Genomic DNA, 25,852 nt, shown 5'->3' on the forward strand with positions numbered 1-25,852 from the left:
GCGGTTATCGCTTTCTCTCAACTAACGTGTGTAATGAAGATTGATTCATTAGACGCCGCTGATTTTGAATTCGATTGTCGATTTCATGGCTCGTAGGCCTAACGTGGATTAGCTTGGCTGGTGAAGGCACGTCAAGTTGGTTACTCAAAAATTAGGCGCAATAAAGCGCTTGCTGCTAATAGATTAACACCTTAATTGCAATTAAACGCAAAACCACGAAAGTCAAAATTACTCTTCCGATCATAAAATGGTATAGTTTATTTTAATATTTATTATAGCTTTTCTTTGACACCGTAGTGGCGCTGCAAGCGCAAGACGGTATTCGCAAACATGCGTTTCGCCGCAGCTCGGCTGGACCCGGTGAACAATACATCTGCGTTCACCTATGACGTCACGTCTGCTATAACCCATGATGTCACATCCGTTAGTTTTTATGGCGGCTGTTTTTCGGGGCCGGTCGCGTTGTGAAGCGGTTCGTATTCCGTGCCTTCTTACAGCGTAAGTAATCCATTTTTCCACTCTATATGCATGTAATAAAAGGTTTGGGCTGTCAGCTGCTTGATGTGCTGCTGCTAGTTATCTTGCGCGCATATTTTGCCTCCTCGCCGCGTCAAATTGCAGCCAGCCCGTGGAATGGGCCGTGGCATTGATCTTGGGAGTATACGTCTCGGTCACGGTCGTTAGTACGTGTACAGAACCATCCAGTAGTCAGGTTCAGTGAATGATGCGTGAAAAAACGAGGACGTAAGCAAACCCTGGCATGGTGAGCTGTTCCGCCAGATCGTGTTGTGTTAAATCGCGTTTTTGCGCGAGATGGTCGAACAGCTTTGCTACTGCTTTTCTACAGCTTTGCTGCATTTCATTTAATCATTACCTGCATTCTTTTTAATAAGACAAATGGCATTACTGCGCGAAAGAGCGTCTCGAAGTTTCCCAACAACAGCCAGTACCGCCGTGCTTGTTGCATGCACGCTTACCACTACACGCTGTTCAGAGAGCGGGAGAAGAGGAATTGTAAACAAAGTGGGCACGTGATCACAAAAAGTCATGACGTATGCTCTGACGCGCAGCCAGCGTGCGCGCTGGCGCCCGAGCTTCATTTTGCTAGTTCGTCTGCTACGCCTGCACGTGATTTGCCATCTCTTCGCTATCATCGTCGTCGTCGGTCTCGTTTTCGTCGTCCAGCGGCGACTTCCAGGCGGGAGTCACCACCGTATTAGACGTGGCCAACCACTTTTGATTCTATCCACTACAAAGCAGCCACTCGGAAAGTGCGGCCAGCGACATATGCGTGTACGCACCGCTACAAATAATGAACCATTCGTCCAAGGCGCTTTGGGAATGAAGTATATTCCGGAACAGGACACAAGGCGGGGTAAAAGGCGGCACAGCATCAGGCTTGGGGCTACAAAGTATTTGTGGAAGATAATCGGACGGCTCGGCGCGCCTCGAAATGAAGCGAGCAAATGTGGCTGCTCATCAACGGGCAGCGTCCAACGTAGCGCGCACGAACTGGGACCACTGCTGCCGCTTATGGTGCATCCAGACGAAGGACCAAATCCGGATTTGAAGTGCTGGACGGCGCGTCACGTGACCTCACATCAGCGATTTGCCTCGTCCGCGCCTCGTCCGGGAGCCGCGCGGACGGATAACGCCAAGCCGTTTTTCACATCCGGATTCTGGCGGGGTAAAGCCGCAGCTTTAACTTAGAAACACGCAGTGTCTGGCAACCAGTACACTTCTCTCCTGCTCGAGGAGAGCCGCAGTGCAGTCAGCATCAGTAGTTTGTTTGCTGGCGCCTGGTTTCAGCAGGCCCCGGAAACTCTCGAGTTCACCAAATGGCCACAGAGGGCGAAAAATCAACCACAGCGCGTTCCAGCATAAGCGCGCAAGTGGAGCTACTGTAATTTGGTCGAATACTTAGTTTCTATTTTTTCTGCTAGGGGCGCTCAACACGACTCAATATTTGAGCTATTAATGTACATATAATAACCGACAAACACAATTACAGTGTCATTTTTTACAAAATAAGGAGTCTATTGTTTTTATTGGACTTATGTTATTAAAGACCGTGCTTTTTTACTTGAATAAAGGTTTTGAGGCCTCACTGACATGTGATTAGCGGCAGCCCACTGGTATCGATTGCAGTCCGTGCCGTTTATCGATTCAAATTGTACGGCGGTTATATTTGCGAACGGGGTGGTCGTTTCCTTTGAGCAGCATCACGCAGGTTCATTTTAATTAGATATCAATAATACCTCAGCCAGTTTATGCGTCCAACATTCGATAGGTGCCACCAAGCGAACGTGTTTAAAGACGGTGAACTTTCTCAGCTGCGGCGTTTCACTGGCGGCTGCATGCACGGCTTCCGCCGTTTGTGATCTGCCGCGTTTGGCCGCGTTGCGTCTGGTTGCTCGAAAAAAAAGTGCTGGCCAGCACGAAAATTCATCGCTGGAACCGAGCACACTCTGCTTGAAGACTACCCACGAAAGCGGATTAACCTTGCAGCCCCTGGGATTGTGCGCCGGTGAGTAAAAAAGCAGTGCTTCGCATTTTCAACTTTGAATTTCTTTGCATGCGAGGCGGATAAAGCAGATTCCTGTCGTCATTTCTTAAAAGTAGAAAATAGTAATAATTCTAAAGTTATTGCCCTTCCAAAGCAATTCAAACGAGGCTCTTGCTACTTTGCCAAGTTGCTAAAATTGCTAACATGAGTACAGCATAAATAATACAGTTTTGGCTGTTTCTGCATAAATGATACACCGCGATAAATTCACTGCACATTAGTGACAAGTGTACTTCCGGTGATACAGTTAGATTAACTGCATTTGAGACATAATAAAATAACTGTGTTTATTACTAGTATCTGGCAGAAACAATTGTCATCTAATCGAGACTTGACTAAGCACAGCCCACACAAGGACACCACTGAAAGAAATGCACACTCAAAACAGTGTTTGTGCGTTTTTCTGTCATGAAGCGTTTCGTGTACTGTTCTCTGTCATACATGAATCACAAACTCACGCACACTTCCAGCATAGTAATTGAGGTTCTTTTTTCTTTCGACTCCAGCCTCCAAGACGCTGCTCATATTTGGACTCATCCCTTTGGACTCTATTGTCTCTGGACATAGAAGTCAACCATGAACGTGTCTCCACTGGAAGTAACATCAAGGGCCAGAATCCTCACAGGGTATGTTTCTGAACACTTCAACTAGAACCGTGATTTTTCTTCATTTATGGGACTAACTTTTGTTTCACCATTTTTTGCTTACATGTGTGTCATGGCTTTGTCATTTCTCTTTTCAGGAAGACGGACAAAAGAGAGATTATTGGTCTGCAAGCTGCCCACGCTAAGCCACAAGATGCTCAACTGTCACCACAATGACAACAGGTCCTCTTGAACTATGTGCCTCAGCATGAAATGTTTGGAAGTTTACCAGATAGAGAGGTGCGAGCCCTATTAGGAAAACAGCAGTCTACAGTTCTGTATCATACTGAGCGGGAATGAGAAATTTGACATACAAGCTTAGTTGCTTTTAAGGGCACTTTATGACAATCGGAGAAGTAACATGTTGAGTCCCAACTTGTTTCTTTTGCAGTCATTATAGCCATGACGACCAGAACAGAAACGATGTAGCAAGCTCCTACTTGCTAATGCACAAACTCTGTGCTAATTTCTCAAGTTTGTGTGTGTGAAAGAGCATTGTGCTAATGCACAATGCTCTTTGCAAATCAATTTGACGGGCATTAGTACCACGAAGTATCACATGCTCCCTCACAACAACAATTTGTTACATGAAAATGCAAAGAATTTTAAAATGATCAAAAGTGCTTAATGCAATTTTAAGGAAATGACACTTCATGATGAGTGAAACTCATTTTATTTTTTGATTAAAGTACCCTCAGGGACACAGCTATTACATAGGAACCATTGTTAAAAGCGCAACACCACACAACACAAGATAAGACCAGATGAGCACAGGTATTAAAGAGGGGAGTGGTTACAAAGTAGTAGAGTAAAACAAGTGCAATGAGTTCTTGTAACATAATGATTCTCCTGATTATACAATGTTAGCTAATGTTTTGCAAAAACGTTTGTTATCTGTGATGGCTACGATACTTGGTGGTTCCATTTCTGAGATGTACGGGGCATGAAAGAAAGACTTCGTGTTCCATAAATCAATTCCTACCTTACTGCGATGATCGACGCAGTTTGAAATGCACTGAGGCCGCAGTATGAAGTCGTCATGAAGTGTGGTGTGATAGAAAATTTTATGAAATAGCAAAAGATGGCCGACTTTGCAGCGATTAGCTAGTGGAATGAGTGCTAGGCCAGTTTACATTGAAGTTATACTCGCGGTACGGTTATAATTAGAAATAAAAGTATAGTTATTTTGTACTAGTTCAAGTGAAGTAATAAGATTAACACGACTGGCATCCCATATTGCAGATGCATATTCAAGTTTCCACTGAATTAGTCTTGTAAAGCTGTAGTTCTAAAGTAGACGGTGCTTTAGAAAGGTTGCGCCATAAGTACCCGAGCATGTGATTAGCACTGCTAATGACGTACTCTATATTATTGGTCCAATTTAAGTTATTTATATGACATGACAAAATCTAAGGGAACGTTGGCATGGCAAGTGCTAGGATTAGAATTAGATCTGGAAATGCGCATGATTTTACATTTGTTTACTACAAGAGGCTCATATACAGTTTGCATGAAATCAATAACTAGGCTAGTACTGCACCATAAGAGATAGCTAGAAAAGGCAAGCTCACACAACCGGCCAGCCTATTTCACACTTCACAAACTTGAGAAATCACTAAAAGCAAATTTTCTGTCTCTTCAAACAGCAGATGACAAAACCTGCGCACAGTGTGCTCCCAAAAATATTTTGAAATGTACTCGCAGAATAAGTTCAGCTTAACGTTCAGACAATCAACAGTGAACGAGCAAGGGAAACCTCAGCGTGGGAACTTGTCTTCGTCTCGGCCCTCACAAATATGTTTGCTTGGTGAAACGTTGGCTTCAAGCTGAGGCTTCCCTTGGTCACCTCTGTTACTCAACTGAAGTGTTCATCTCCTTGCAACCTCTTTGCTGTGTTTGAATACCTATACCGAGATTCTTTTTCAACATGAAACCACAAATTCCATTTTCCAAGGAACTGTGAGCATTAATTGGGCTTGCTTATATGTTGATTTAGTGTCCTTGTTTATTCACACAATATTTCCAGAAGTCCTTGTAAGCACTGCTGTCTCCATAACGTTCCTTGGTTTCCCTACGAGTACTCCACTTGTGTCAAAGCCTTTGCTGCCGCACCTGAACACTAAATGTGCAGCAGAAAAATATCAAGAGCAGAAAATGTGACGTAAAATTTAGCATAACGCCCCCCCTCCTACACTTCGTGCCTCTCGCCAATGTGTTATGAGAGCAATGAGACATTGCAGCTCGAGCTTATCTTGCTGACAGTACATTTCTGCCGAGTAATTTTTGTGTTCCTTTCTTTAATCTATCAGAAATCGTCGAACGCAGAGAATATAAAACGTCAAGCAGCACTGTACGCAATACAAGTACGAGGGCAGCTCGGCATAAATATCACTGTCTGAACCTTCGTTCTCCCTGCTTTACGGCACGCCGAACACGATGAGAAAACTTCGCTCGATTTCACCTTTGCGTTCCATTAAACAGATGGTTATTTGTGTTTCTGTATGTTGTAAACTCGGTGACGGACAACATTAAGTCCACCTGAGCTGTACGAAAATTGTGAGCATGTACTGCCTCATTCACCATTGACAATAAACAATGTGCGCTTACTTGTTTGAAGTGTTTTATTGCCAGTTGAGGCCTCTCGGTCACCTGGCGACATAATGAAGATATCTGTAGTCATGTTAGAGTACAGTACACACGAATACCTCCCCGAAAGCGGTAACAAAACGCCCCAAACCAGCGAGCGAGCAGCGCGACCAGCTTTACGAACCGCTACCGTAGCGGCCATATTGCTCACAACCTAATGATGATGATTTTAGTTTCGATTCTGCCAGCGCCATCTCTCGGTCGTATACTTTAGTTCACAACGCCACCGCTACGCTTATTTTCGTTGCACTGTGGAAGGTACAGTTTCCCTTCTCTAAGTTTGTATGGGTGTTCTGTGGTTTCAGTGCTTCATAGCTCCTGCTTTCGTTCACTTCGATGAACAATTAATTTGTGCGATGATGCCGCCTTTTATTTCAACCACATCGTGGAAGAGTTTCCCACTTTGTGGGACCTCAGCCGTGCAGTTTATGCGGACAGCGTCACAATCAGGGAATAGTGACTCTCCTGCAAAAAAAAAAAAAAAAAAAAAAAAAAAAAAAAAAAAAAAAAAAAAAGCTCAGTCAACTGCTCGCTACCAGACTACAAAAAAGTAGGACGTGTACAAATACATATGATATCTGGTTGTTTCAGAGCAGTAAATGAATAGAATATCAGCAAAAGCCAATCACACTCAGTGGTGTAGCTAAGTGTAAACATATCAATATTATCTCATGCATGTTTATGCAGAAAGTCGGTGCCGACAGCACGGCCATACAAAACTTGTGCGCACTCGTGATACCCCTTCCACGTGAACCCTCTGGATCTGCATTGAATATTTCGGGCGCGATTGAGCTTGTACACTACCACACGAACGCACTTAAAGACACTTGTGTAGCGGCCTTCGATCAGCACCAAGCTCAGTTTTCGACCGATATACATTTACCACGGCGATCTCTGTAATAACTTGTAAACGTGTGATACTTACCTGAAGCAAGGTACCGCAGTGTGACCTGCAGCACGGTGTAAGAGTATATTTCTTACACCGTGGTTTCCGCTGATATAGAACGGCGCATAACAGTAATTATGCAATCGTACTATTCACTGTGTAACCCAGCTCTCTAATGGTAGAATTTTACTTAACTATTTTATAATTTCTGTTCTTTTTAAGTTATTGTGTTGATCTTGTGTCGCTGTTTATATTTCTAATGTTGTATAACTTTTTGGCTCCTTTGTTATGCGATGCCCTCCCCCTCCACGCAATACTCCTTCTGGAGCCTGTGACGTAGATGAATACATAAACCAGATGGCACTACTGTTTCTTGTGAAATCGAAATTGTGTATATTGTTGTGGTTTTACCAATAAAAGCTCTAAATTGTAAATTGTTCTCCTGCAATGCCAGCAATGTATACATAACAGGCCAGTTGTGTATATTGCCTAGAATCAGCATTCTTAGCCCCTGAAAAGTGTGGAATATCCTATCTTCCTGTCTGTCTGGGTCTTTATCCATTTTTCCGTAAACTTGGGTCACTGGGTAATCCATGGTATAATGGGTAGAGCACTGGGGCTGCTGTGTTGAGGACACCCAGTTTGAAACAAAAATAGGTCACGAGGTATGGGCCGCTCGTCAATGACAAAAATAAAACATTTCTTATGTGCTGGGCAGATTCGAATCGAATGTCAAGCACCGACTTAGAGGCAGCTCTGCTAACAGGCGTAGCATGTCCAGAGGGACTCGGCTCATACATGACCGGTCTCTGTGGTGGCAATACAATGTCTCTACATTGTTTCAATGCTATCGTATTAGCGTTGGCATCATCGTGAAATGGTTTGTGCCAGAATTTTTTTTCTTTCTAAATTTATTCCCCTTACCTATGTGCCACAGATGAGCTCCTATCTCAACATTAGTCGATCTCACTTGAAGTAATTCAAGTGAGATCGACAGCATATTCTTCAGGATAGGTAGGTTATCTTTCTGTTTGCTTGGATTGTTACACATTTTTGATGGCAAGTGCCATGAACACTTCCCGATTTTGTGAGAACTTTCATTTTTCAACTTCTATTTCATCAGTGACTCCACCACACCTACCGGTGTGATAGCTTTCTTTACATACACGGAACATGTTATACTTTCACAACCATCATTCAAATGTGATTCATGTTCAAGGCATTCACTAGACATGGTAAAGCAACATTTGGTGGCAATTGCAGCAAATAGAGCAATGCAACAGTCAGAAAAGCAACCAAACTGCGGTTCTAGAGCAAAATCCCATTTTTGCAGCTGCTCTGACGCCACTGCTGTAATATAATATGTAGAAAACAGACAGCCTAAGCTAATGATCAAAGAACCGCTCAGTGACAACAGAAATTCAGACATGTGATCAAACAACCGCTCAGTGATTCACAGATCCAGACGTCATGCTGCAGCAACTGTGGAATTCCTTTCACGTGTTTTCACAGTACACCCATGTGCACAAGAAATCTAACACTACAGTGTATACCATTTGGGCGGCTGCTTTGGTGTTGCTACCACTGCCAAAGTCCTGCACCCCTCAATCAATCAATGGGCACTGAAAGTACCGGATTTGCATGCAAGTAACACGACCACAAATATGATTTGTAAAGGTACTGAAAGTTGGGCGAGTTGGTAGCTATTCATCTTGAAACTGCAGCGTGCACAAAAGAAACGAGGACAATAAGGCAAAGGTAACAGACAGGCACTGACTAAACTGAGTCAGCACCTGTCTGTTACCTTTGCCTTATTCTCGTTTCTTGTGTGCGCGCTGCAGTTTCAAGATGAACACAAATGTGATGCAACGAGCGGCTTTTGGTCTCTCCTAAAGAAACATTTACTGTGATTATATGTGTCACGAACCCGAATATAATGCGAGGCGCATCCTGAGGCTGGAAATTTCAAGGAAAAAAAGGCATATTCATGCCAATACGGTAATATCTGTGAAAGTGAGCCATCAGGTGTACGGTGTGACCTTCTACATTGAGCTTATTCCAATGAATTACAAAATTCAGTGAGGCACCTGACACAGCCACCAACTCCACACTCCCTCACCCAGTAGCGCACCCAGGATCTCTGCTAGGGGGGGTTGACAGTTTGCCTTAGTTTGCCAATACCATCTAAACAACACTAATTTAAATTTCTTCACGAAAAATTGTTAAAAAATTCACTTTTTGCGCAAGTTTGCAAATGTGCAGAAGATTGCGCGTCTCACATCATAGTTGCAGTACTCAAAGGTGCAAGGAAGGAAAAGGGGTCAAACAAAAGGGGAGGTTAACTCGGCCTCAGGACGGGGGGGGGGGGGGTTAGAACCCCCCCCCCCCCCCGCCCCGTTCGTCAGTGCGCCAATTCATGCCAATACGGTAATATCCGTATACGGTAATATCCCTCACCACACATTCCCGCTGAGCCCCAACCCACACGATGGACTGCCATGTCTCATGTGAGCAGTGAGTGAGAATCCTAACATACAGCTTGTTTGAAAGCAGAAACAAACATAAGGGTTCTGCAAATGCTACATTCTTGAGTTGAGGCTATATTCACAGCATAGCTGCAGTGCACGCTTGCTTGCTTCAAACATGCTTGCTGTAGAGGCTACCATCATAATAAACTTGCACGGCATTGTTGACATTACAGCATCGCCTTAGCGGTTAAGATACGATTTGTTGCCCTTCTTGCACAAAAGCACGCCTCTCAATTGTGCGTAATTAGGGCACCACAGCTGCACCACTCGTTTCAACAAAGAGCACAAACTGAGGCCTCATGGTGTTCTGCCACCACAGCTGCACCACTCTTTTCAAGCACAGTACTCAAACCACACATTCAGTGCTGAAAATTGGGCGGTTGATGCAGTCACATTTTTGTGACTTGTAGAGAGCAGCACATCCCTCGATGTCCGTTAAGCAAAGGCGGACACGGTGACGCCACATCGCGGTTTGCTGAACTGCGCTGCTGAGGCGCTACGCCACTTCGACATTTCAATTGTCACCACCGCCGCATTGTCAAGGAACACGGATCACACAACGCAGATTCTGTATTGCCAGAGCTCATTGAGGCCACAGCTGCACTGCCACACAAGCACTAGTCACGGCTTTCCGCCAATTAACACAGAACCTACAACCAATACACAAGCAACGCAAGCACAATCACACACGCAATGTGGAATAACGCGCGGTCGGCACGGGCCAGAGAATGATCACGCCGAGAACGAACACGCTGTCGCATGCTCATAGATAGCATATACAAGGCCACGGCCGGACTCGACTCTCCTCCGCACTCCCGGACTCGACTCCACCCTCCGCGCTCCCTGTGCTTAGGAGAGTCGAGTCCGGCCGTGACAAGGCCCGTATGTTACTCTATGCCGTCGTCGCTTGGCACCACCATCGCGCCTTCTCAAAAGTTCCTAAATGATCGTGTCCCTAGGTGCCTAGGATCAGGTCACGTGAGGGATTCTTGTACGACATTTAGATGCATGCGCGGGCCACGGCCTACTGAACTCACAACCGGACTCGACTCCACCCTCCGCGCTCCCTTATGGCCTTTGCAATGGTGGATGCGGCCGCCTGCCGCCGCAACTCTGTGGTGGCGCTGTTAGCTCACCGTTGCCGCCTCTGCAAAGTGCGTTCACAGATGCGCTCCGGCAGGGCAGCATACCAGCAACATTTGTGTAACTCCGGCTGTGAGACGCAAGTTATCTCGAAATTTAAAGCGTAATCTTTATTTTCAGTGCCAGTAGTCAACACCATAGCCTCATACGATGTGGATGAAATGGCTTACAGCCTCTACTTGAAGCCTGTAGCAGACGACGCTCGAAAGAATAAAGGGGAAGGTTAAGCCAACACCCACAATTATTTAATACACATTTCGTTACTTAGGGAAAATAATTATCTTAGTACATGCACTTCAATTTATAACAGAGGTACAGATACTGCGAGGCTACAACAAATATAAAAATTTTACCGGTACAAACTATTTATTTCCTGATCAATACAGTGCATTCTTGTACATTTTGGTGCCAACAACCTTCACATCACGTACATTAAAGCCTAAAATATTTTCTGGATGGCGTATGCACATAAGCAACTGGTTTTTTCGTTTTTCCTGTTACCATCTTTGTGTGATTTACTAGAAGTAGCCGCATAAATTTGTCAGCAATCACAACAGCTGTGCGCCTTGCGTGACCACTGCCAACATCTTGGCAGTTCAAGAAAGGCGATTGTTCAAGGTAGTGTGCAACGAGAAGTTGCAGCACTTCATGCACTTTTGATCGCCGAAAGTGCTTCGCAGCCGTTTCAAAGAAAGCCACGATGTTGTCCAAAAGTGCCAAAAACATGCGATTTGGGTGAAGCGTACACTTCGCCGGTAGTGTCAAGAGGTCAGATTTTCGAGCGTTATCATAACCTTTTGGCAAAAGGAAGCACCAAATCACACACTCTCCGACAACTTCTGAATAACGAGGTCGTTTACTGCCATAGACTTCAATCTGGTGACTGAGAAAAACAGCCTTTTTCTCAGGTTTCTGGGAATCGGCAACAATCTTTTTGACGGCGATATAGTGTTTGTTGTCGTTGTACTCTCATCTTTTCTTTCTCTACAGAGAGCTTTCTCAGTAGCCCCCCGCACTTCGAACGCTGGTAAGCAACCTGAGCCCGAAGCCTTTTCATCATGACCATATAGTGACTAGCTCGGTTAAGCGTTGTTACTGGTGGTTTGTGTTGAAGCACTTTGTCTCTCCTCGGTTACCTCCTCCCTGGCACCAAAATCTTCATGAGCAGGCAACAGCGACTCTGCTTTTCGCTTTGATGAATTCCCAGGAGCTGGGGGGTCCAGCATGCATGGTCCTTCAGCGGTCTCTTTGCAGCTGGCACCATGTAGGACGGATAGAGTTCGAAGATGGTCGGTACAGCTCCCACAAGCAACTTCCATATTCGGCATCCGGGAACATAATCACTATCATTGAAGTGTTTGCTACACACTACAGTTTACAGTTGATGAGGGCTTGTCGTTGATGACGAGATTTTCATGGGAAATGTTTTTTCGCCACTTAGAACACAGTTCCGCATACCTAGGAAATTGGTGAAAGGAAACACCCGGCGTCTTCCTCTGTTGAGATTTGCAAAATGGCACACAACAGTACACCATGGCTACAGTGATCAAGGAAGAAACGTCGTTTTCACGCTTGCAACGATCTCACGGAGAAAGCTCATGCATTCAGCTGCAAAAGCTGGCACACAGTAGGTAGCACACGAGTGAATGGCGACATAGGCATGATGCTTCAGACCTGTCAAGCACGGAAGTGGTGAAGTAATTGCGCCCACAAAAGCAGACCAAGCATGACCACATTCATGTCGTGGGCATCAGCGAACAAGTCTGATGAACGTTGTGCGCACAAGAATCTCGCCAGTCGGGACACCAGAATAAAGAACCAACTTGACAGCAGCTACTGCAGATAATGGCAGCAGCAAAACCAAGCCCGCATTATAGTGGCTACCCGCGCGACCCTTCGGGCGGTGAGGTGGTAGCGACCTGTTGCGGCGAGCTATCGAGCTACTCATCAGAAAAAATTACATTGACTCCCGTCGCGTTGCAAAGGCTGTAAGGGAGCGCGGAGGAGAGTCGAGTCCGGCCGTGACAAGGCCCGTATGTTACTCTATGCCGTCGTCGCTTGGCGCCATCATCGCGCCTTCTCAAAAGTCCCTAAATGATCGTGTCCCTAGGTGCCTAGGATCAGGGCACGGGAGGGATTCTTGTACGACATTTAGACGCACGCGCGGGCCACGGCCTACTGAACCAATGCCTCCTAAAGAATTTTTTAGGAGGCATTGACTGAACTAGGTCGTGGTGCGGGCCTCGTTTATTTATGCCATCATATCGCATGAAGCAGAACTTTTTGTTGGGATAGTTGGTGCATGTTACTGAAGTATTAAAGCGCCAAACAGACGACACAAGAAGAGACACGGACTGAGCGCTTACTAACAACTGTTTATTGAAAGAAACACACAATATATAGGCATATCTGGCGGCGTAACTCGCACGTAGAAATTCACATGGTAACCAGGCAAAAAGGCGATAAAAAGATAGTAAATGATGATGAAACTCAAATAAAAGATGACGTTCGCGACAATGACACGTGGTTTGTAGAGCCACAAGACCATAAAAGGTAATGGTTAAGTGATACACAAAACAGCGCTGTAACCCCATTAGAAAGCTAACGATTATTAAGATTTTTACCAAGCGCATGCAGGCGGCGCATCAACGTGCTAAGTTCTAACCAAGGGCTTCTAAAAAGGACAGTTCACATGCATACAATATTTCTGACGGTTCGCTGATGCATTCCAGGCTCTTCCTTTTAATGTGGAAGGCTTCCTTCTTCAGCTCACTGGCAACGGTGTCTCGACTTCTCTCCAGAACAATGCTATCTCTTAGGCGAGGCTTGCACCCGCACTCTTTGCAATGGATGGCCATATTGGATCCAATCCCTTTCTCTAGTGAGCGTTCATGTTCTTTTAGTTGTTCATTCAAACATCGCCCCGTTTGTCCTATGTAAGCCTTTTGGCATGAGAGAGGAATTTGATAAACCACCCCTTCCTTGCAACTGACAAGTGGATCGGTATGCTGGGTTCCGCAGGTTGTGCGTTCTGTTTCTTGGTTGTTAACACGAGTGCACAATTTAGCAAGTTTTGAAGGGGCTGAAAAAACTACCGGGACTTTGAATTTTCTTGCGACCTTCTTCAGGTTGTGGGCTACACGGTGTAGTCTCCAGGTTCTCTCAAGCCGCCTTTGTCCCTAAGGCTTAGGATTGACGGCCAACTCCCTTGTGCTTGCCCTGTACTACCGGGGTTCGGCGGTATCAGGACTGGCAGAAACACGACAACGCACGATAGTGTAACAAGTACAAACAGGGTTTATTGCTCCAGGGGGAATTCGCTTGGAAGCAGGCTATAGAGTCGACCTCGACGTTTGTCGGGGTCGAGCGTGGTTGAACGAGGTAGGGCACGACAAAGGAAGGGAACAAGATGGTTACCTGAGCTCCGTCCTTCGTCGCGGCTCGCAGTCGTATCTCCTCTCCCCGGCGTGCGTCGGTCGCGCCGATCGCGACCGCCCCGCCTCGTTCTAGGCTTGGTCCAATGGGCGCGAGACTCCGCGGCCACGTGCCGGTCTACGTATGTGACCGGTTCGAAGGGTGGGGGCAAAATCGCGCCGCCGGGAAGCCGCCTGGCCTTCCCGAGCAGGAGAACCGTGCAAGGAGCGTCTGCTCTACTCGCGTCTCCTGGTGCGCCTCTGGACGTGCGGAATTATCGGTTTCCATAATTCCCACAACGGTGAGAGTAAGGTATGACTACGGGGCTTAATCTCCTGGTTTGTTGTTGCGCATTTTTTCTTCCTTTACCTTTTATCTTCTGGAGCAAGGATTCTACTACTGAAGTTAAAATCTGTGGGAATCCCACTTCTTTTAGCCTTTCAATCTGCAGTTGGAAGCTGCTTCGTATACCATGCTCACATGATTTCCTGGCAGCCGATTGCAATGCCGCTGTGGCTATCGCTCTTTTTACTGTCTTAGAGTGGGCTGACTCATAAGACGAGCTCTTTTTGCGCTCGGGGGTGGTACTTCCAGTGCACTTCTGCTCCGAGCTTGAGATCGAAGTCTAAAATTTGTAGCTTATTGTTTTTTGGTAGTTCACAGGTATATTCCAAACCATGGCTATGTTTTCTAAAAACTTCTAGAATCTCTTTGTCAGTTCCTTGATGATCTGATGGATCCTGTCTGTTTAACAGAATTAGGAAATCATCTAAGTATCTGAATACTCTCAATACCTTCTTTTTGTCAAGCATGCTGTTCAAAATACTATCAACGGCCGAGAGAAAAATATTGCTCAAGAAAGGGGCTAGACATGACCCTATACAGATGCCCTTCTTCTGAACATAAACCCTATCTTCGAACTGAACTAGTGTGGAACTAAGATAAAACTGTAAAAGCCTAATGAAATTTTCAACTGACATGCCCAAACAATTCTGAAACTGTACAGTGCCTTTCATTTCAATACATGCCTGAACAGCTAAAAACAGCTCCTGTGTGGGATAGAATAGAACAATCCTTAACATCAATCGAGAAAAAATTACCTATGGACCTATGCAAAAATTACCTATTTTTGCAGGACTGCAAAAATCCTACCACATCATGGGAGTTTTTTGTCTCAAAAGGATCTTCTACGTTAAGTGAAGTCAAATGTTTAAAAAAAAAAACTGGCTAACATGACATTGCCAAGATTCACGTTCGCTCACAATACACCAGAACGGAACTTCATCTTTGTGGGTTTTGGTGGTAAAAAACATGCTCAAAGTCTTATTTTTGCACTTACTTATGGCATTTGCTATCTTTCCCAGTTCCAGTTCCCTGCAGAGGGACACTGCCTGAGATTTCACTCTAGTCGGCTTGAGGGTTGACGTGGCAACAACCAATTCTTTTCCACAGCTCGGCAGGCCTTTTCCTTTCAAATTTCCTGCGGGACCACAACGAAGCCTCCTTCCTTGTCCGCCTGTAGAAGTGGCAAGCCTTTGTCCTTGAAGAAGGTGACGACTTTGTTTATCACAGACCGGTTGCGCGAGGTTCTCTTCGAAACTGTTCTTGACAGAGCGTCTACTCCTTTCAGTAGGCGCCTTTCCTGGTCTTCAGGTGACGCCTTGTCGGCAATATGCCTATTCAAAGAGAGAAGTTCATGCGCTGCGGTTTCAGGTTCGAGGCTGAACTTCGGTCCCTACTTCAGAACATTTTTTACTTCTTCCGTGACTTGCGCTTGTCTCAGGATTCTTACAATTTCTCTGGACCTCTTCTTGTCTGGGGGCAGGAAGAGGTCCAGTGGAATTCTCTCGGCCTTTGATAGTACTGTCGCGAAGAACGTATGCCGCGGCCGACCTTGAGGAATCCCGAAACGGGTTTGAACGAGTGTGTACACGTGTATAGCGCGGTCGCTCCACGCGCGGCTGTATCGGGGGGGAAAGGTTCATTAGGCGTGGCCAAATTTGTTGTTCACGGTCTTTTGTCGCGACCATGTCTGCGTGGTCCCCAAAACTCTGGCCCCTATTGGAGCACGATGGCTTGCCTGATTAGCTTGAAAAGGCGATTGGTGCAGAAGTCTGCATCTCCCACGGGTCCGCGGGCCCCTTGAATGCTGTAGAAACACATTTAAGGAAGGGGTTGAAGTCGTTTTGAGTGAGCAAGGACACAGCAGCCCACGGCGCCACTTCACCATGGGAGACCAGGCCGGTCAGGCAGGCCGTCGACGATCGGTATGACATCGTTTCATGTATAATACATGTGTGTACAGTTTTAAGGTGCCAAGGTAATGCCAAGTTAAATAAATATAGTTTCTTCAAATGTTACTCCGCGTTGTCGTCGTACCTACCGATCTGCACCTGCCGCTGCCAGAGCTCATCCCCCTTCATCGTAGTCTCCCTGGTGAGCTGATGCGTCCGAAAACTAACTGCTGCGTCACTTTGCTACAGTATATTGAACAGCATGCTTGACAAAAAGAAGGTATTGAGAGTATTCAGATACGTAGATGATTTCCTAATTCTGTTAAACAGACAGGATTCATCAGACCATCAAGGAACTGACAAAGAGATTCTAGAAGTTTTTAGAAAACATAGCCATGGTTTGGAATATACCTGTGAACTACCAAAAAACAATAAGTTACAATTTTTAGACCTCGAGCTCAACCTGGGAGCAGAAGTGCACTGGAAGTACCACCCCCGAGCGCAAAAAGAGCTCGTCTTATGAGTCAGCCCACTCTAAGACAGTAAAAAGAGCGATAGCCACAGCGGCATTGCAATCGGCTGCCAGGAAATCATGTGAGCATGGTATACGAAGCAGCTTCCAACTGCAGATTGAAAGGCTAAAAGAAGCAGGATTCCCACAGATTTTAACTTCAGTAGTAGAATCCTTGCTCCAGAAGATAAAAGGTAAAGGAAGAAAAAACGTGCAACAACAAACCAGGAGATTAAGACCTATAGTCATACCATGCTTTCACTGTGTAGCCCACAACCTGGAGAAGGTCGCGAGTAAATTCAAAGTCCAGGTAGTTTTTTCAGCCCCTTCAAAACTTGCTAAATTGTGCGCTCGTGTTAACAACCGAGAAACAGAACGCACAACCTGCGGAACCCAGCATACCGATCCACTTGTCAGTTGCAAGGAAGGGGTGGTTTATCAAATTCCACTCTCATGCCAAAAGGTTTACATTGGACAAACGGGGCGATGTTTGAATGAACGAACCGTCAGATATATTGTATCCAAGTGAACTGTCCTTTTTAGAAGTCCTTGGTTAGAACTTAGCACGTTGATGCGCCACCTGCATGCGTTTGGTAAAAATCTTAATCGTTAGCTTTTTAATGGGGTTACAGCACTGTTTTATGTATCGCTTAACGATTATCTTTTATGTGGCTCTATACACCACGTGTCATTGTCGCGAATGTCATCTTTTATTCGAGTTTCATCATCGTTTACTATCTTTTTATCGCCTTTTTGCCTGGTTACCATGTGAATTTCGACAACGTGTGAGTTACGACGCCAGATATGCCTATATATTGTGTGTTTCTTTCAATAAAACATCAGTTGTTAGTAAGCGCTCGTCCGTGTCTCTTCTTGTGTCGTCTGTTTGGCGCTTTAATACTTCAGTAGCATATTGCATGAACCTTTGCATCGTAAGTGCCATGATTAGCATGTGCTGGTTTTCCAGTTATTGCTGTCCGGCTTACTGAAAGCTATCTGAGTGCGTTTCGGAAGCAAAAGACTGCGGCCTCAGCGCTAAAACGCGCCGCGGTTGATTTTTTCGCCCGCTGTGGCCATTTGGTGAACTCGAGAGTGTGCGGATAGAGCACGGTTAGGAACTGCAAGCATAGAGTTACATATGAAGGCTGCAAGTTGCTGGTGTTTGCAACCACTCCTTGCCTGGGAACTGTTTCTTGTGAGTATGCTGACTGCGGTGTTACTGTCCCTTTGTTTCATATCTGCTATAGTCGTACCATAGCTTCACCACGAAAATTTTCTTCACGGAAGCTGTCAGTGGGGTTATTTATGCTAACCATTTTGTACGAAAACTCTGCAAGTCCCTACGGTGCGTAGCGTGGTACGGACAGACGCGGTTACTGCAAAGGTGCGAGAACGCAAGAAGTTTCCTTGAGCATCACTGCATTTCGTGTTTCACAGTTAAAATTTAGTTGGTATGTCGAAGTTTAAAACGTGCCTTAAATAAAATGTCGCAGTTTCACCCGAAAGGCGAAGCATCAATTGCGATAGCAAATTAGTAGTAAGGATAGTAGTTTTACTGTGTAAACTGTATAAACTTGGACATGCAGCAGCACCAGCAACGCGCAGAACTGTTGTCGACGCTGTCGGCGTTTTGCCTGCGTTTGCACCGAACGCGCGTGGCGTTGGTGACTGTTGCTGGTGCCTCTGGGGGCGGCTCGGAGGTTTTCAACGAGATCAGAACGGGACACTCGTCGAGCAGCGTCGGAAGTTTTTACCTCCTCCTCACCTCGCAACGTTTTATATAAATACACATTTGGTGCTGCAGCTAAACATCGCCTCCCCTCCCGTCCCCCCACGGCCTTTCGCGCGACAGAAGAAGTCGCGTTTGCTCTAATCAATGCCTCCTTTAAAAAAACTATGCCTGGGACGTGAGCCGGAGAAGCGCTGCCCTATCCTTTCCATTTTGCTCCTCTCCACTTGGTACAGTCAATAGAGCCTCTCGTGGAGAACGCTTGTAACACACCTGCGGCAGCGGCGCGTCGCCGCGCCATGGTAACTCGAGCAGACGACGCACGCCCGCCCTTGCCTGCCGTGACCTTCGCTTCACCAGACGACATTCATGCTACATATTGTCGTGCTGAAGTGACGGTATTTGTCAGTAGGCAAAGAGAGGAGGTGACTTGGGAAAACAGTAGCCCTTATTTAGACGAACTTGTGCCCTAAGCGAGCTTCTGGCGAAACTATTCGGCAGCGGCGAAAACAGCATGCGCGGTTGATCGTCGGCAGAAAGAATGCCAGCGTTCTTCAAACGCATCTCCAACGCGCTAGCGACGTGACGCTATACACGAATTAAAGACGAGTTAAATTTTCAGCGTAGCTCTCTTCGCCACGCATCTTTTTTTACCATAAACTAATCCTGACAAAATTTTAACTCTTCTTCGAAAATCCGCCAAGTGACTGTAATGCTCAAAACTTCAAAACTCGTTACACGACATTATCGAAAGACGTCCGAACGCTTATAAAAAAGCTAGGACATGGACTCTGACGGCATCTTCGGCTGGATGGCCCAAAGCTGGTCTTCCTTCGAAGAAAAATTTTGTCACACAGCAGGCGTGCGCTCTACGTCGTACCTCCAGTGCACGCCACAAGCGCGCAAGCAACCACCTGCACAACGTGTAGTCAGCTGTGCCGGCACAGCGTTGCCAACAGCGTCACTTCGACGGTACAGTCGCTAGCGCCAACACGCGGCGCCCGCTCGCCACTTCATTCCACATCGGAATTGCCAGACCTGTCATCCAGATCGTGGTTCCACAACAGCTCATCCTCGCAGCCACTTCTGGCTGTCTGTTGTTATTGCAAGCATCACATTGAAGCGCGGCTTTTTGGTGCTTGTTTTTACAAGCACACTGTGTGCGCTTCGTTCCTTGACCATCCTGCTCGTCGGCCTGTCAAAGTTTATTGGAATCTGATTAGCGTTTGTTTTAGAGCAGATAAACTCTGTCTGGCAGCAGGTATATAACTCTACCTACAGCCCATTGCTCACAGCGAAACCAAAGATAGGCATTAAAGCGAGCAACAGACACGCGAATTGGACTCTACACCCGACTGTGCCCACTATGCCGACCAAGCACCGGTTGCCCCTTCTTCACTTGGACTGCCTGCATGCAGCGCCCAGCTGGGCATCGTGGGCTGTGCTGTTATGGCTATTACGTCAGAGTAAAGTTGCTGTTGCGGAGAGCAGTTGTGTGTGTTTTCTTCTACAGAGTCTACAAGGTGCCATTGCGTCGACACTGGCTGCAAGCATGTGGTAAGAGTAGGTCGAGTATTATCGAGGTCGCGCTTTCCGTCAAGTCTCGATCGACAGTGATAACGAGCAGCCTTTTCTTGCTGCATAAGTTTGCACTACTCTCGGAGGCCACTAGATGGTGCAGCACGTCCAGAGAGTAGCCGCGTTTCTCAGCGTGCCGTGCATCTTGGAGGCCATGCACAGGTGGTGCCGAGTGTTCTTAGGGAAATGCGAAATGCCTCCTTTCGGTAGTGCCAATACATTGTGTCACTATATTGATTCAATGCTAAATGTATTACTGTCGACAGTCATCATGAGATGGGTTCCGCCAAATTTTTCTCAACAGAGCACCTTGGAAGCAGGTATAGAACTGGTCACTAGCTGCACAAATGCCTCCATATTTTCTGGAGACTCTACTGGGGACCTTGAAAGGGCATCTGCTGTCTCCCTACTTGGAACATGCCTGGAACTCGACAACAAACTGTTGAAAAGGTTCTTTCTTGGGATACTTTGTGGTATCTGTTCTCTTCTGCCGCCAACTCCGTCAAATGGTATTGGGCTGCTGCGCTCAATACCAACCATTGCCGCCCTTCAGTGAACCTCTTTCATGTGAACCCCGCAGGGGCATCTGCGTAAGCAGGCGTTTGGTGAGTTGCGCCACCACGTACCCGAGCACACGAGGGTTGGACCCTCCCGCGTGTAGCTGTGCGCGGCTTAGCCGTGTCTGGGGAAAGGGGGATCCTGGTGGTTGAGCCGATGCCGGGTGTTCGGACCTTTACGGCCCCTCGGCGGAGGCAACACACCTCTTTGGCCCCTGCTTCACATAGACGGCGCCTCCAGACTGACCCACCTGGAGGAAATCGGCAGTCGCCTTTTCCTGTCCCCCTCCTCAATCTTTTGTCTTTCTCTCTCACTTTTTCCATCTGTCCTGTCTTCTAGTCACTTCTTCTCACTTCCGAATTTCTGGGCGGCAAGGGTTAACCTTGTGTATTATATCCAGCCTTGGATACATATATTAGGTTATAGTGGCGGTGTATAGCTGGCGTGTGCAGGTAATCTTCAAACCTTGTACCGTCCCCTTGTTGGGCTCCATGGTGGGCGGCTACCATCGCTGCCGAAATCAATAAACCTGTATGGCATTCGCATCATTCCCTAAACTACCTGATCGTCCTCTTTCAAAAAGAGGGCGCACCGAAGAAACAGCTCAATTTTTCTTTCAACGCAAAGAAACCTTTCCACGATTCCATGTCATTCATAGTGAAAACCCTCAAAAGACCGTAAGAATGATTTCACCTTTCACTGTTGCAAAAAATCTCACCGAAACAATTGGTCCCGGCTACAAAGTTACAAAGATGGCGAGCGGTGACCTCCTTCTTGAGGTCCGCGACAAACAACAACATGAGAAACTCCCAAATCTGGTCTCACTCGGTGGTGTGAACCTCACAGTGACTCCACATCGATCCATGAACACAAGCAGAGGAGTGATTTCCGACGATGATCTGCTGTACCTGACCGAGGAAGAGCTCTTAGAGGGATGGAAGGAGCAGAATGTTACCATAGTGAAGAGAATAATAATCAAACGGGAAAACAAAGAAATTCCAACTAAACATCTGATCGTCACCTTTGCGTCCAGTGTGCTGCCAGAAACGTTAGAAACAGGATACACGAAAGTCCGAGTCCGACCATATATCCCGAATCCTCGAAGGTGTTTCAAGTGTCAGAGGTATGGCCACGGTTCACAAAGCTGCCGAGGCCGACAAACCTGTGCGAAGTGTGGTGACCATGGTCACCCCTCAGATGACTGTGATGGCACACTCCACTGTTCGAACTGTGACGGTGGACATGCAGCTTACTCTAGAGCGTGCCCTACGTGGCAGAAAGAGAAGGATATAATAACCCTCAAAGTAAAAGAAAACATTTAATTCCAAGAAGCACGAAAGCGTATCTCTTCATTCCACAGGGTATTCTGGTGCGGCGCGTAGGGGGGCAACGTCGCAGCAGACTCCGGCATCGGCCCGGTCCACAAAGAGTGTGGCCGCGGTGGTGCCACCAGCCCCCCAGGCGACAGCAGCCAGCGCTGCTGCGCCGTCTCTTAAGGAAGGCCCATCGACTTCTGGGTTGGTGGCCTCCAAGGACCTGCTTTTCGAGGCAAGGCCCACCCCGAAAACACCCCGCTCGCTTGAGCGGAAGTCCAGCGGCTCCTTGGAGTCGATGGACACAACCCCAAGCCAGGCGCCCAGCGCCTATGGAGCGACGCGATTCTTGCGACCGCTCCAAGAAAGACAAACCCCGGATTACGGCGCCTGGAAAGGCTCCGTAAGCCAACTAGACTCATCTCTTGACACACAGCCCAAAAACACAAACAATATGGATACACAAATATTACACTGGAACGTGAGAGGCTTAATGCACAACCTCGATGACATTAAAGAACTTTTACACAAATACAATCCAAAGGTGCTGTGTGTTCAGGAGACACATCTTAAACCCACACAAACAAACTTTCTACAGCAATACGGCATTTTCCGGAAAGACCGGGACGATGCTGCTACATCGTCAGGCGATGTAGCTATAATTGCCGACAGAGGCGTTGCATGTCGGAAACTGAAACTCCAAACTCCTCTTGAAGCAGTTGCTATCGAAGCAGTGCTGTTCAATAAGCTATTCACCATCGCGTCTGTATACATCCCCCCAGGTTATCAACTCTCTAGAACAACATTTCAAAGCTTTATTGATGAACTCCATCACCCTTACCTAGTCGTTGGTGATCTAAACGCACATAGTACACTGTGGGGCGACTCTCGTTGTGATGCGAGAGGACGACTAATAGAAAACTTCCTACTCTCTTCAAGTGCCTGCTTGCTTAACAAAAAGAACCAACATTCTACAGCCCTACACACAAAACATTTTCTTCCATAGACTTAAGCATAGCTTCCAGTACAATTGTGCCGTATTTGAAATGGGATGTGATCAATAACCCTTATGGAAGTGATCACTTCCCCATCCTACTAAATCTTACAAAACAATCTGAGTGCTCTACACACATTCCTCGATGGAAAGTCGACTCAGCTGACTGGGCGCGGTTTCGCGAAGAAACACATTTGCCCTGGGACGATGTCCGTTCACTTGATATTGACGCTGCAGTAGCATACATTACAGCGTTTATTATTGATGCTGCATCAGTATGTATACCCCAAACAAATGGGACGCCTTCGAAACGATGTATTCCATGGTAGAATGAGTAGTGTAGGGAAGCCCGGAAAAAGCAAAACAAGGCCTGGAATCTCCTTCGTAACTCCCCGACCACAGAAAACCTAATTAACTTCAAGGCGATTAAGTCACAAGGTAGAAGAACACGCCGCCGCGCTAAACGAGAAAGTTGGGAAAAGTACATATCCAGCATCAACTTTTATACAGACGAACGCAAAGCCTGGGACAGGGTAAACAAAATAAAAGGCCGCGAAACTCATCCTCTACCTGTAGTAAACACACAAGGAGATACTCTTGAGGACCAGGCTGATTGTCTAGGAGCACATTTCGAGCATATTTCCAGTACCTCCCATTATACAGATACATTTCTAAAATATCAGCGACAAGCAGAGCGACAGCCTCTGGGTTGGAAAGACACAGCCAATGCAGCATACAATCGTCCATTTAGCATGGAGTTTCAGGCTTCACTGAATTGTAGTAACGCGTCTGCTCCAGGAAGTGACAGACTACTATATGAAATGATAAAACACTTACACCCTGAAACCCACAAAACACTATTGTCACTCTTTAACACCATGTTCTCTGCCGGCTACATTCCGACTGCATGGAAAGAAGCAATTGTAATTCCTATTCTCAAAGATGGCAAGGACCCTTCTTCGGCCAGTAGCTATAGGCCTATAGCTCTGACAAGTTGTATATGCAAGCTCTTTGAGAAAATGATCAATCGCCGCCTCATCGATTTTCTTGAAAGTAACAAAATACTCGATCCCTTACAGTGCGGTTTCAGGGAAGGTAGATCCACAACAGATCACCTTGTCCGCATCGAGACAAATATTCGTGATGCCTTTGTGCACAAACAGTTTTTCTTGTCAGTATTTTTAGATATGGAAAAGGCATACGACACAACTTGGCGATTTGGAATCCTCCGTGATCTTTCTGGAATGGGAGTTCGAGGCAACTTACTGATTGTGATTCAGAGTTACCTCACCAATCACACGTTCCGTGTGAGTTGGTAACGTCTTGTCTCGTTCATTTACGCAAGAGGCTGGGGTACCTCAAGGTGGTGTGCTCAGCTGTACTTTATTTATCGTCAAAATGAACTCGCTGTATACTGTCATGCCACGTAGTATGTTTTATTCTGTGTATGTGGATGACATCCAAATAGGTTACAAATCATGCAATCTAAATATCTGCGAGCGACAAGTACAGCTTGGCTTAAATAAATTGTCTAAGTGGGCGGACGAGAACGGTTTTAAATTAAACCCTCAAAAAGTATGTGTGTCCTCTTCTCTAACAAGAGGGGTGTACTGCGGGACCCGGTAATAGATATCAATGGAGAACGACTATCTGTAAGCCGTGAACATAAATTTCTAGGTATCATTTTAGACTGCAAGTTAAATTTTGTCCCACACCTGAAGTATCTTAAAGCAAAGTGCCTCAAGACTATGAATCTGCTGAAGCTCTTGTCACGCACATCATGGGGAAGTGACAGGAGATGCCTCATAAAGTTATACAAAAGTCTTATATTATCGCATCTTGACTATGGAGCAGTAGTCTATAATTCTGCGAGGCCTAGTGTTTTGAAAATGCTGGATCCTATTCACCACCTAGGCATCCGCCTTGCTACAGGTGCCTTCAGGACTAGTCCTGTACAAAGCCTGTACGTCGAGTCAGACGTATGGTCTCTATTCTTCCAAAGGACATATTTAAGTTTCTCCTATGCCTTGAAGGTAAAATCTGCAGTAGACCACCCATGTCACTCAATTATTCAGGACTTGTCCACGGCCAGGCTGTTCCGTAACCGCCCAACCACTAGGCCTCCTATGTCCCTCCGATTGGAAGCCCTGTCGGAAGAAACAGGCGTCTCTCTTCTACAGAATGTCCTGATGGCTTCTACTAGGCTTCCACCACCTTGGGTGGTGGAAACTCCATCCAGTACGATGTCTCTTTTGTAGAAATATCAAAATGGGCACCTGAAGCACACATACACTCGCATTTTCTTGAACTTCGGGAGAAGTATTCTTGCAGTGAATTTTATACGGACGCCTCCAAATCTTCTACTGGTGTTGCTTACGCAGCTTTGGGACCATCTTTTTCAGTGTCCGGGGCACTAAATCCGCATACAAGCATTTTTACAGCGGAAGCATACGCAATCCTTTCAGCAGTCAAACACATAAAACAAATGAATATTACAAAAGCAATTGTGTTCACAGACTCATTGAGTGTCGTTAGAGCTCTAATGAGTCTACAAAAACACAAGAACTCAGTTTATAACGAACTGTACAGCTTGCTATGCTCAGCTTACAAGGACAACCAAGTAATCATAATATGCTGGGTACCTGGCCATAGAGGTATCTATGGCCATAGAGCTATGGCCATAGAGGCCATAGCTGCAGATGAAAGTGCCACTTCAGTAGTTTTTGAACATACAAACACAAACATAGCCATCCCTTTCACTGACCTAAAGCCCTTCCTGCGCCATGAATTACGGAAATATTGGCAAAGGCAGTGGGACAATCAAGTGTCAAATAAGCTGCATGTAACCAAGCCAAGAATTGGGAAATGGATACCTCAGAAAACAATAAGACGCAACGAAGTGCTTCTTTGCAGGTTAAGGATAGGACATACCTATGGAACACACTCATATCTCCTTACAGGAAGTGATCCACCGACATGTGATAGGTGTGGCGACATACTTACAGTTCAACATGTTCTTATCCAGTGCCCTGAAATAGAATCTCAGCGTAAAAAGTACTTTTATCCCGCGTATCGTGAGCACATCCCTCTTCACCCAGCATTCTTTCT

At 46.2% G+C, this 25,852-nt stretch overlaps 1 protein-coding gene across 1 annotated transcript in view; it reads left to right on the forward strand.

The window, feature by feature from the left end:
* The first annotated feature begins 448 nt into the window (after window positions 1–448).
* The window catches only part of LOC119461869 (stimulator of interferon genes protein-like), a 362,093-nt gene continuing 336,689 nt past the window's right edge, over window positions 449–25,852 (forward strand). The window contains exon 1 of the mRNA XM_037723241.2: window positions 449–498. The gene's annotated coding sequence lies outside the window, so the exon portion shown is untranslated. The remainder of the gene's footprint in view (window positions 499–25,852) is intronic.

The sequence above is a fragment of the Dermacentor silvarum genome, chromosome 8 (genome assembly GCF_013339745.2).
Source record: "Dermacentor silvarum isolate Dsil-2018 chromosome 8, BIME_Dsil_1.4, whole genome shotgun sequence".
Lineage (NCBI taxonomy): Eukaryota > Metazoa > Arthropoda > Arachnida > Ixodida > Ixodidae > Dermacentor > Dermacentor silvarum.